Source organism: Muscardinus avellanarius (genome assembly GCF_963383645.1).
Source record: "Muscardinus avellanarius genome assembly, chromosome: 6".
NCBI lineage: Eukaryota > Metazoa > Chordata > Mammalia > Rodentia > Gliridae > Muscardinus > Muscardinus avellanarius.
The window spans coordinates 8,050,289-8,064,514 of NC_137791.1; positions in this window are offsets into that span (position 1 = coordinate 8,050,289).

Below are 14,226 nucleotides of genomic sequence, written 5' to 3' on the forward strand. Positions count from 1 at the left end.
TGCACTATGAGAGAACTTTTCATAGTATATTAATTTTGTTTGTGTGTCATCAAGAAACACCTAAATACAGAAACATCTTGAATACAGTAATATAGTATATGCTTTTTTTAACGGTAGCTGAGGAGTATAATTTACCTTTACTTTCTATTTATCCACATTTATTAGTAAGTATATGATTTTAAAACATTGTTCAAGGTGAGTGCTGTTTTTATTCCCTTATCCTGCCTAAGGATGTGGAAGGATGTCACAGTAATGTAATCCTGAATGTCAGGAATCTTTCCAGATGCTAACAGAGGATGACACAGAAAGACAGGAACATCGCCCAGCTTCGGCAGAGCCCAGAGATTCTGTGGGAGGCAGGGGTGCAGGAAGAGGAGACCAAAGAAATTGCTTCAATAGCACCTCCTGTGCACAAACACACATACTTTTACAATAAAAAAAGAAATATTTTGTATGTATGGCATAGAGTGTTTGTGATTAAAATTTCCTTGATGGCTAAATATTTTAAAAGAAATTATATGTTTGAATATTTTAATACCATAAAAATTTTTAATGAGATAGTTAAAACAATGGTTACAAAGGTAGAAGTTGTTTCCTAAATACTTTATTTAGCTAACAGAGGAAACAGACAAGAGAGTTGATATTCTTTGAACTTGGCATTAGACCAGATAATTTTCATGTTGTTTTTTTATTTGTGTGTACATTATGAATCAACAGTGACATCAGGATCTTCAAATATAAAAATTATGTGAGAAATACATAAAGAGAAAAATGAGATTTTCAATTTTGGAGGGAAGTAGTGTTCCTAAAATCTTAGAGTCACACAAAATAACTATTTCACACTTGACAATGTTTGTTTAAATTATTATAAAAAAGTTTGATGCTGGGGCAAAGAGACCTCACAGGTCATTACAAGGGTAAAACTAGCAGACTATGAGATGAAGGTGAGTAACGGAACTCTTAAGATAAGTTTGACACATCCATGTTGATCTTGATTGTATTGCATTCCCCAATACAATCAGAAAAAAAAAAAACTGACCCAGAATAAAACATGCAAACAACCACCACAGAGTACATAAAAAAAAAGTTTGCTCAATGCATATTATAGGAAAGAAATAAATGAGCACACTCCCTTGTTTTTAATGAAAAAGAAGTATTTGAATTACCTCTGCTGAATACTATTGAAGATGTTTCCACATTGGATTTCATGACTTTATTTTGACCTTTACACTTTCCAGAAAAGTGCATTAAGGAGTTTAAGAACTAGGCATGTTTGTGCACACCTGTAATCTTAGTACTTGGAATGATAAGACAGGAGAATCACAGGTTCAAAGCCAGCCTCATCAACTTAGTGAGGCTCCTAGCAACTTAGAGACCCTGTTTCAAAATAAGGAATAAAATATTTTTAAAGGGCTGGAGTGTAGCTCAGAGGTTGAATACTCCTGATTTTAATTCCCAGCACAATAACAACGACAATAGAAATAGATTGTTAAAGTGTTAAAATACAAAGGCTCATAAAATAAAATGTCAATGTACTAGCCCCTAAGGATGTGTCCAAGATTAACTCTTTCCCAAAATAGCTAGATTTTCAAAATAAGTAATACAATAGGAAATTAAGAAAACTATTCAGCTAAGACTTAATAATTATGGAGAATGAAACATGAAACAAATAGTAAAAGATGAAAGATAAAACCTATATACAAAATAACAGGTCTAGTAATTATTCTTTAAAAGAATTAGTTCTACATATATTATCTTGAAAGCATGATAACTAAGTAGCAGCTTCTACATGTCACTTTTTTCTGTATTTCAGACATAGTGCTAAGTATTTTATATTCGTGCTATTTTTTTAAAAAGCAGCAGCAGTTTCAAGGACAAGCATCATTATCAACCAAGAGTGGGTCAAAAATACACAATCGCTTTTTCAGACTCCAGCTCTTCTAAAACAGGATGTACATTTAAAATCACCTGATGATCTGTTTACATGCCGAAGTGTGAAAATACTAACCTGTACTTCCAGGACATTTCCCAAGATAGCATCTTTAGTAAATACTAAATACTATGTGTATATCACATAGATGTTAAATAAAGCCACAGAAAGAATCATGATGTGGGAAGTCAACATCAACATACCTGTGATGCTTTTACACACACCAGTCAGGAGAAGGGGACAGGCCAGAAGATATCAGTAGTACTATGGTTTATTCCCTCATCTTTACTTTGTTTTTCTGGTGCTTGAACACAAAGGCATTCTTCCTCTGAGTAACATCCCAGTCCTATATTATTTATTATTTACAAACAAGGACTCACTAAGTTGCTGAGGCTGGCTTTGAACCTCTAATCGTCCTGTTTCAGCCTCCCACATACCGGGATTACAATTATATAATTCCAGGCTTGGCTCATTTAAATTTTGAGGGGCTCACTTTTGAAGAAACAATTACCCCCAAATGCATATTTTTAAATCTCTCTCATTTTATCTTCTCCTATCTCCTGGCAATGTTGGTCAAAATGATCAATTACAATATATAAGAATGATTAAAGAGTGCTTTTCAATAGCCCTTTCAGATACCTAGAGAATGTGTTCAAAATGACATAATATCGACCCACTATGATATATTCATTTTCATATTTCTTCAATATTGATGAAAAGAATGTTAAAATTAGGTTTCTGTACACACAGAAAAGAAATGCTTTCATTAATATTTGGAAGGATAATGCATCTATTGGATTTTTCATTCTCTTAGGTCCTATATATGCCAGTCCATAATTACTAATTTTTCATGAAAAAATAAAATAATCTAATTTGCATTCTACTTTTAATATTGGATGTGATAATTGAATTATGTGTCTGTGATGTGTTGGCTGAAGCAATTAGAAGTAGATAAAAAATGTAATTTTAGAGTTAATTGTTTGATACCTAGACGTTTTTGTGTGTCTAGAGTTGGACTATATTTAGATATTTGATAGTTACAAAGAGTATTGTTATGTGAATAGTAGTAAAATTATATTGAATCTATATGCAGATTATAGGCTTTAAAAGAGACCATCTGTGCCTTTACATAGTGTTATCATCACATTTACACATAGCTCTGAAAATAATCATATAAGATTAAAATCTTAAAATACTCATAAAAATTAATTGAGTTTTCTTTACTACCATTCTGAGCACATTGCGTTGCTGGTGCAGATATACATTGTACTTTTTGCCTCTCATTATTCTTTCTTGGCATTGAAGAAATTAGACATTTAAAAAATAAGAAGCATGCAGGATCAAAAACTGTAAAAACTTACTTTTATAAATAACATGACTATTAAAATAGGTTAATTTCTTTTAACACACAACTATAGATGACAAAGATTTCTATATCAGATTAACAATTTACAAGCATTCTTAAATACATGTGCAAATCAATGCGTGCTAGTAACATAGTTCTCCACATTTAACTGATCTTTTAGTTATCCATTTCATATATTTTTTAATATTCTATAAGTTTAATTTCTTTAAAACACATAAAACACTAAAGGTGTCCACTTGAATTTTTTTTTTTTTGGATGGTATTGGGGGTGGAACCAAGAGGTTCTTCTACCTCTGGGCTACACTCCCAGACCTATTTTGTATTTTATTTGGAAACAGGGTCTCACTAAGTTGCTGAGAGCCTCACTAAGTAGCTAAGGCTGGCTTCGAACCTGTGTGATCCTCCTGTCCCAGCCTCCCAAGCGTGGGGATTACAAGCGTGCGCCACCACGCCCGGCTGAAAATTTTAATGAAACCAAAAGTAGTCATCTTAGGTCACATGTTGTTGTTCATTACTTTGGTGGCTCTCATATTTTAGATTCATAGACATAAATCTGTAGAGAGCACATTGATCCATTCTTTAAATGTTCATTCCATGGATACTGGAAAGTTAATACTATCCCAAGGCTACTTGCCGTTGCTAGAACACTATATTTTCATGCTTGCATCTATCCATGAATTCAGTCTCCATTGTCTCTCTGCTGATAGGTGCCGTGTCACACCAGCTGTCATGTTCAGCCATCCATTCCATCCATAAGAGATTTTACGCAAACTCGATGGAGCTAAGAACCCTACGTGTTCCACAAAACCTAGAATTGAGTATTAGATGTATTGTTTCCAACAAGGCTAAGATGTCATTGGGCAAACTCTGCCTACCATTTTTTAAAAATCTGTGGTCATACTTTTCAAAACATTTTCTCAATTTAGAGCTATGGACACTTTGGTCCAAGTTATTTATACTTATCTATTTGTTTTTGGTGTTGTAGACATCTCTCTTGTGTATTATAAACCTCTCTCTAGATGATAGTAGCAAACCATTTACGATAACCAAAAATACCTGCTGAGATTATTAAATATTTTCTAGGGAGCCCTGTTTCCCCTGTTGATAACTATTACACTAGAACAAAAGCTTAAGAATAATATATTTAATTTTCTAAAACTATGTTTTATGCCAGCTACTGTTTTATCTATTTCTGAAGGGCCATATTAATAAGTTATTTTTATTGTAGTTGCTCAGCCTAATTTCTGTCAGGTAGAGTCAATACTATATTTCCATAAATGAAGTGAGATAAATGAATAATTTTAATTCACATAAATGGACATGTGTGCATGTATATAACTCTATCAGCTTCATATGGGCATGACAAGTATGTATGATTATAAGCATAGTTTTATTAGAATATTTAACTACATGGTAATTAAAAATAACTTCCATAGGCTATTTGAAGTTCCTTAATTTTTGCTTAGTGTTTTTGTTTGGTTGAAAATAGAGTTAGGGGTTTAGAGGGAGGCAAAACCACCCACCTGGTTATCATAGACCACTGATTCGGACCTGGCACCCTCCGGAGAGTCAGCCAGCCGGCGGGGGGAAGGGACCGGCGGGCCAAGTGTCTGGAGAGTTGCCCATAGTCCTGATCGCCTGGCTGAGTCACGTGGGGTATCTGAGGCACCACCGTTTTATAGGCATGCCGATTCTCTCGCGACATCTGTAGCATCACGATGTTTGGAGTCTTGAGGCACCTGGAGTCTCCTGATATCTCCGCTTCTGGCTTCTGCTTCCTGTTCTGCTGTGAGATCAAGTGAGGGAGGGACCCAACTTATGAGTTTTCTTCTTCTTTTTATAGCTCTACGATCTAATCTGTACAATATATACCATTATATGTGATTCCTCCTTGGACTCTCTTGGCTGTGACACTTTCTTAGAATGACCTTTACTGACCACAGTTTTGAGGTACTTATGTTGTCAGAAATTCTTTATAGGAATTTGTCCAGTGCTTTATGACAATTTCTCTGGGATTATGAGTGATTGGGTGGGGAATAACAGAGGCTAAAATACCATTTTGTCCTATCATATAAAGGGAAAATCTCACTTCTCAGCTTTTAATTACCATTCTGCATTCTGCTTTTAAGTGCGGTAATATTTTATAACCCTTTATTGTCAATGGTATCAGTAATGATAGTTTAATTTCACATCTGATATTAGTAAGGTGTATATAAACATATTTTGTTATTCTGATTAAAGGTTTACCAATGTAATTTTCTTCTTTAAAAGATCAGCTTTTAGTTTTGTTGATTTTGTGTTTTATTTTCTTGCTTCCAATTTCACTGTCTTAAATTCCACTTTCTATTATTTCTTTTCTTCTTCTTACTTTTTCCCCCTGTGGTCCTGGTGATGAAATACAGGGGTATTTTAACACTGAGCTACACCCCTGGCCCTTTTCATTTTTTATTTTGAGACATGGACTTACTAAGTATCCCAGGCTGGACTCAAACTTGCATTTCTCCTTTCTCAGTCAGCCAGGTACTGGGATTACAGGCATGCACCTATTTCCAGCTCTTCTTGCTTTAGATTTTACATTTTCCTACTTTTATCAGTTTCTTCAGTTGTACGTTTAGTTGATAATTTTAATATTTCTTTTCTAATATGTCCATGCATATACACACTCTCTTACACACACACATATATATGTATACACACACACAAATATATATATATATATATATATATATATATATATATATGCGCACATATGTATATAATTTAAAAATAAAAATTCTCTTTGGAACTGCTTTGAGCGCATTCCACAAATTCAGTAAATTGCATTTCCCATTAATTTAGTGTTACGTATATATTTTTACAATTTCTCTTGAGGCTTCTAACTTGTCTCATACATTATATCTACCTTGTCTCATACATTACAGAGGGTGTTGTTTAAACTCTAAATATTTTGGGATTTTTCAACTATATTTCTGATATTGATTTTTAGCTTCATTTCATTGTGTGCTCCGAGCACATTTTGTCTTATTTATATTCTTCTAAAGTTTCATTTACTGCCCAGAATATTAACCATCTTGGTGAATACTACAAATGTTCTAGAGAAGAATGGTTATCTTTCATTAGATATAAAATTCTCTAAATATCAATTAGCTGCTAGAAAAGAATGGGTATATTTTTATTATGGGTGTATTTTTATTATATGTAATGTTCTATAAATGTCAATTTGTTCATTGATGCTGTTTAGTTCAGCTGTAGTTTAACTGATTTTCTTCCTGATGGATATGTTAATACTGATAAAGAAACATGACAATCTCCGACTATAATTGTGTATTTGTTTATTTCTCCAAGCAGTTTCTGGTTTTTGCCTCGGGCATTTTGACACCTTATTGATAGGTGCATATGCTTTAAGGATTATTATGTTATGGGGGAATTCATTATTTTATTGTTAGACAATGCCCCTTTCTATTCCCAGTAGTGACCTTGCTCTGAAGTCTGTTTTATTTGGAATTAAGATCACTCTTCCAGTTTGTTTTGAATTAGTGTTAACATGGTCTGTTTTTTCCATTGTTTACATTTAATCCATGCATGTCTTTATATTTAAAGTATGTTTTAGAACCCATAGAGAGGGCCTTTTTTGTTTTGTTTTGCTTTGAATTTTAAATTTATTATTTTAGTATCAGTTTCTTTTAGTTGATGTGAAAGGAAAGTGATCTATTGTTGTAAATAAATTTCTTTGTTTTTAGTTAACCTGGGTATATGGAGAATAGCCTTAAAAAGTATTTGTTAGTTTCTCTTTATCCCCCTTACATAAATAGAAAGAATTGAGTCCTTTAATAGATAAGGATATTTCAAATGGTTACTTTTCTCTGTGATTGGAGAACAAGAAAATTCTTCTTAGATCTTCCCCTCAAGATACTGATATGGCTTCTCTGGAAAGCCTGGTTCACTAGAGGCTTTTCACTCAGACTATAGTCTCTAAAAATTAATCAAAATGGCTTTTTTCCAAAATGGCGACTGAGGGACACAGCACTCCTCAGTAGCTGAAGCAAATAAAGTTCAAATACTTAGAAAGCTGTGTCTTAATCAACAAAATAAATACATACCAGGAACCAAATCAAATCCTGGTACCTCGGGGGAACTCTGAACTTGAAGAAGAAGAAGAAGAACATAGATCGGACACCGGACCAGCTGCAGATACATTCGGATCTGAACACTGTTCAGCGGCGGGCTGCTTTCGCGGGCCCGCGGAGCTGCCTGCCCAATAGTCCCGATAGTCCCGCAGCAAGATAATCCAGGACTGAAAATAGCGAGCAGCACCCACTGTCAGAGTTCTGTGTGTTCACCAGAGACTGGACCACAACAGCATAGAGACTCCCACGAATCCTGAACCAAGGAAGACAGGTACCTGCGGGCGCCCAGGGAAGTGCAGACCCCCCCAGCACGCCCAAGCCTCAGACCCGAGCACTCTCCTCTGCGCACCTTGTCTGCGCCCCGTCCCCTGCTAGCAGTCAGTGCCTGGGCCACTCTCTCACTAAATTGGAGCCTTCCTGTGTGTCTCGCCCCCCCCCCCGCCCCCGCCACCTTGCCAGAGACGGCCTTCCAGGCTGCGAAAGCCCTGTGTAAACCGGAAATCTCCTTGGGGCACCCCCCAGTTTCTACATCCCGCGAGAGGCAGAGACCATTACTGGGCACCACGCACTGGATCCTTGAGCACCTATCCTGCACTCCTGGCCCACCGCTAGGTGTTCCTACTCTCCTGGTAGCCAGATGCTTAGTTCTAAGCGAGAACTCAGCTCAATACACCTTGGAAGAGCATACCAGCAGCAACAGACAGCTGCATCCACTCACTCCTGGGTCCAGTAAAAGCAGCACACCCATCCTGCACTCTTGGAATAGGCAGAGCTCTGGCAGCAAGCGTGGGCATCCAGGAACCAGCATCCATTTGCCCAGGGTACATCTTGGGACCACACCGGCTAACCCAGCTGGAATTTCCAGAGACACAGGAAACTCCAGAGGGCCACAATATCTGCACAGGACCTCAGGGGGAGGTTCTAATTATACCTTGGTCATTCTCCACCCATGTTGTAGGGAAGCACAGGTTGGAGCCTAGGGTGGTGAGTGCAGAGGTACTGACCACAGGTTAGAATTTCGCAGAACCTGTGAATTGTACAGAATCAAATAAAAGTGAAACCAGACATCCGGACACATAAACCTAAAGCAGCTAAAGGAGACAAGGTGTCCAAACACCCAGAGTGACCTAAGTAGATAAAAAATAGAGTACAAAGAAAACTAAGAGACATTGGATGGTATCCTGAAAGTTACCAAAGCAATCAGATAGCACATATTATATAGACCTGATCCCATATGCGTAAATAAGGAGGACTGTTTATTTTACTTTTAATGTGGATGTTTTGTTTTATTTTGCTTTTACAGTGCTTTTGTTTTGGTATGGTTATTGCTGTTTTATTTTTTTTTCTTTTAACCCACACTTCTCTTACTTTCACATGTTGTTTATATATATATATATATATATATATATATATATATATATATATATATATTGGATTGTTTGCCTTATTTTTTTATTTCACACAGCTGCTAGTTCCTTTTATTTTATTCTTGTTCTTTTTTCCTCTTTCTTCCGCTTTCCTTCCTTTATTTTCATTCTCCTCCTTTGATTGGTTTTCCTCCCTTTTTCTTGGATTACATAATAGTCTTGGTACCTTGTGTGGATTTTTTTTCTATTCTTTTTTTTTATGTCTGTCTGCTCCTTCCATCACCCCTATTTACAAACCTTCCCACACTAACCCTACATACTTTTCTCCCCCAAAACTTTTCCACATAATATACCTCCTGGTCTAATACCCTATGTATTTCTTACATCCATAATTACTCCACGAACGACAAGAGTCCTAGTAGTTAACTCTCTCTCATTCCTAGCAAGATTTCACCTTACCATACTTAAAGTCTTTCTCAACCTAAACATATCCTCTACCTAATCTGACTCCTTTACCAATCACCCCAGCTCCTCCCACATCACCCACCCTCAACACTGGAAAGGCTCTGCTGACTAGCCGATACCCCAACTCCTAATATTAAGATTTGACTAAGCATAATACTCACGAACGATGGGTAGAAACCAGAAAAACAGGACAGAGAACGCTACAAATATGAGAACGAGGAATTATGAAGAGACAGCAGAAATCACGAATACTGACCTACTAGAAATGCAAGAAGGGGAGTTCAGAATCTTGTTGTTCAATATGATGAAAGGATTCAGATCAAGTATAGAGGAGGTTAGAGGTGAATTAGAAACACTAAAAAAGAATCAGAAAGAGGTCTGGAATGAAATGAAAGAGGCAATAAGTGAAATGAAGACAGCAATTGAAAGAAACTCTGGAAGATTAGATGAAATGGAAAACAGAATATCAATATTAGAAGACAGTACATCCCAAACCGAAAACACAGTCAGCGATATACAGAAATCTTTACAGCAACAAAACCTAAACATCCAGCAATTATGGGATAATATGAAGCGCCCTAATTTACGGATAATAGGCATTGAGGAAGGGATAGAGGTACAGACCAAGGGCATCTGTAATATCTTCAAGGAAATAATCTCAGAGAATTTTCCAAATATGGAAAGAGACTTCGATCTTCAAGTCCAGGAGGCATACAGAACTCCACTGAGACAAAACCAAAGATGACCACTCCACGCCACATAATAACCAAAATGACCAATATAGAGGCTAAGGAAGGAATCTTAAAAGCAGCGAGAACAAAAGGTCGGGTAACATATAGAGGCAAAACAATAAGAATCACCCCAGACTATACAACCCAGGTTAGGAATGCTAGGAGAGACTGGTACGACGTGATTCAGACCCTGGAAGAAAATAACTTCCAGCCCAGATTAATCTATCCAGCAAAACTACTATTCAAGATCAATGGCGAATCCAAAGTCTTTCACGATAAACAGAATCTCAAAAAATTCATGAATTCAAAGCCAACACTAGAGAAAATTCTTAAAGAAATAAACCATAAGGAAGAAAAAAGAAGCAGACTTCAGAATCAGAGAAGAGAGGAAGTTAACAAGTGGGCCACTTAAGTAAAGAAGAAAGATCACACCACCCAAGAGTAGACAGAACACAAAATGGCAGAAAACAAAAATCATATTTCAATAATATCTCTTAATGTCAAAGGACTTAACTCACCAATCAAAAGACATAGACTGGCAATGTGGATTAGGAAACATAATCCAAATATATGCTGTCTGCAAGAAACACACCTCACAGCCAAAGACATTCACAGGCTGAAGGTGAAAGGATGGAAAAAGATATACCATGCCACCAGTGACCAAAAAAGAGCAGGGGTAGCAACCCTAATATCCAACAAAACAGACTTTAAACTAAAACACATCAAAAGAGACAAATCAGGGCACCTCCTTTTACTAAAAGGAACAATATACCAAGAAGATATAATGATAGTAAATATTTATGCCCCAAATATAGGTGCAACCACATTTGTAAAACAAACCCTTCTGGACATAAGATCTCAAGTAGACCCAAATACAATAATTCTGGGAGACTTTAATACGCCTCTCACACCACTGGACCGATCTTCAAGGCAAAAGTTGAGTAAAGACGTGTTAGAACTAAAGGAAACCATAAACCAAATGGACCTAATAGACATTTTCAGAGTATTTCAACCAGGAACTACAGAATACACTTTCTTCTCAGCAGCCCATGGAACCTTCTCCAAAATTGATCACATCCTGGGACACAAAGAAAATACCAGCAAATTCAAAAAATGTAATATAATTCCTTGCATCTTTTCAGATCACAACGGAATAAAAGTAGAAATCAACAACAGGAAACTTGAAAGAAAGTATTCAAATTCATGGAGAATGAATGATACTCTATTGAATGACGAATGGGTAAGAGCAGAAATTAGGGAAGAAATAAAGAAATTTATGGAAACAAACGAAAACAGAGACACAACCTACCAAAACCTATGGGACACCATGAAGGCAGTACTAAGAGGAAAGTTTATTGCATTGAGTGCCCACATAAAAAGGACGGAGAACCACCAAGTAAAGAACCTAATGACACAACTCAAGGATCTAGAAATTCTGCAACAGTCTACTCCCAAAGCCAGCAGAAGGCAAGAAATCATCAAAATTAGAGCAGAAATAAATGAAATAGAGAACAAAAAAAAAAAATCAGAGAATCAATAAAACAAAAAGTTGGTTCTTTGAAAAGATTAATAGAATTGATAAACCCCTGGCCAACCTAACCAAAAGAAAAAGAGAATCAACTCAAATTATCAAAATTAGAAATGAAAAAGGAGATATCACCACAGATAGTGAAGAAATTCAAAATATAATCAGAAACTACTTTAAAAATTTATACTCCAATAGACTTGAAAACCTGGAAGAAATTGATAGATTTCTAAGCACAGTTAACCTTCCTACACTTAGCCAAGAGGACATAGCAAGCCTAAACCAACCAATAACAACCAAAGAAATAGAAACGGCAATAAAAATTCTTCCACCAAAGAAAAGCCCAGGCCCAGATGGGTTCCCAGCTGAATTCTACAAAACCTTCAGTGAACAACTAATACCAATACTGCATAACGTGTTCCAGGAAATTGAAAGAGATGGAACTCTCCCAAATTCCTTCTATGAGGCCAGTATCACATTAATCCCCAAACCAAATAAAGATACTTCAAGAAAGGAAAATTACAGACCAATATCCTTAATGAACATAGATGCAAAAATTCTAAACAAAATACTAGCTATACGCATTCAAAACTATATCAAGAGAATAATACATCATGACCAAGTCGGTTTCATCCCAGAAAAACAAGGCTGGTTCAACATACGCAAATCAATACATGTTATTCACCACATAAATAGAATCAAGTACAAAAACCACATCATCATAGCAATAGATGCTGAAAAAGCATTCGACAAAATCCAACACCCATTTATGTTAAAAACACTGCAAAAAATTGGGATAGAAGGAAAGTACTTCAACATCATTAAGGCAATATACTGCAAACCCAAAGCCAACATTATATTGAATGGGAAAAAACTGCAAGAATTTCCGCTACAGTCAGGAACAAGACAAGGATGCCCACTATCACCACTCCTTTTCAACATAGTCCTTGAAACTCTTGCTGCAGCAATCAGACAAGAGAAGGAAATCAAAGGAATTCACATAGGAAGAGAGGAATTAAAATTATCCTTATTCGCAGATGACATGATCCTCTATCTGGAAGACCCAAAGAACTCAACCAAAAGACTTCTGGACCTGATTGACAAATTCAGCAAAGTCGCAGGTTATAAAATCAACCTAAAGAAATCAGTGGCTTTTCTTTATGCCAACAACGAATCCACAATGAAAGAAATAAAAACAACAATTCCATTCACTATAACCTCAAAACCAATAAAATACCTAGGAATAAACCTAACCCAAGATGTAAAAGACCTCTACAACAAAAACTATAAAACATTAAAGAAAGAAATTGAGGAAGACCTTGGAAGATGGAAAGATCTCCCGTGCTCATGGATAGGCAGAATAAATATCATCAAAATGGCCATTCTGCCAAAACTGATCTATAGGTTCAATGCAATTCCCATTAAAATACCAGTGACATTCTTCAGAGACCTAGAAAAATCAATCAAGAATTTCATATGGAGAAAGAAAAGACCTAGAATAGCCAAAGCAATTCTCAATAACAAGAAACACGCAGGAGGCATTACAATCCCAGACTTCAAACTATACTATAGAGCAATAGTAGTAAAAACAGCATGGTACTGGCACAAAAACAGATATACTGACCAGTGGATTAGAATAGAAGATACAGAAACAAACCCACACATCTTTAGTCAATTAATCTTTGACAAAGGGGCCAAACACATACGCTGGAGAAAAGACAGCCTTTTCAACAAGTGGTGTTGGGAGAACTGGCTAATCATTTGTAAAAAGATGAATCTAAACCCCTATATCTCACCAAACACAGGAATCAACTCAAGATGGATCAAAGACTTAGAAATTAGACCTGAGACTGTGAAGCTAGTAGAGGAGAGCATAGGTTCAACACTACAACATATTGGCACAGGCAGTAACTTTCTCAACAAAACCTCCAAAGCTCAGGAAATTAAAGCAAGAATAAACAAGTGGGATAACATCAAACTAAAAAGTTTCTTCTCATCAAAGGAAACTATCAATAACCTAAAGAGGAAGCCTACAGAATGGGAAAGGATCTTTACCAGCCACCATTCTGATAGGGGGCTAATATCCAGAGTATACAAAGAGCTCAAAAGACTCTACACTAGCAAAACAAACAACCCAATCAAGAAATGGGCAAATGAACTAAATAGACACTTCACAAAAGAAGAGATACAAAGGGCTAATAGATACATGAAAAGATGTTCTTCATCACTGGCCATCAGGGAGATGCAAATCAAAACTACACTGAGCTTCCATCTAACCCCAGTCAGAGTAGCAAGCATAAAAAAAATCAAATAACAACAAATGCTGGCGAGGATGTGGGGAAAGAGGAACTCTTTTACACTGTTGGTGGGAATGCAAACTAGTTCAACCACTATGGAGATCTGTGTGGAGATTCCTAAGAAAGGTGGGAATAGATCCACCATATGACCCAGCTATACCACTCCTGGGTATCTTTCCAAAGGGGTTGAATTCAGAGAACTACAGCAACATATGCATACCTATGTTCATAGCAGCACAATTTGTAATAGCCAAAATATGGAACCAACCCAGATCACCATCAACAGATGAATGGATAGCAAAACTGTGGGAAATACACACAATGGAATTCTATTCAGCCATAAAGAAGAACAAAATTATATCATTTGAAAGAAGATGGAAAGCCCTGGAGAACATAATGTTAAGTGAGATCAGCCAAG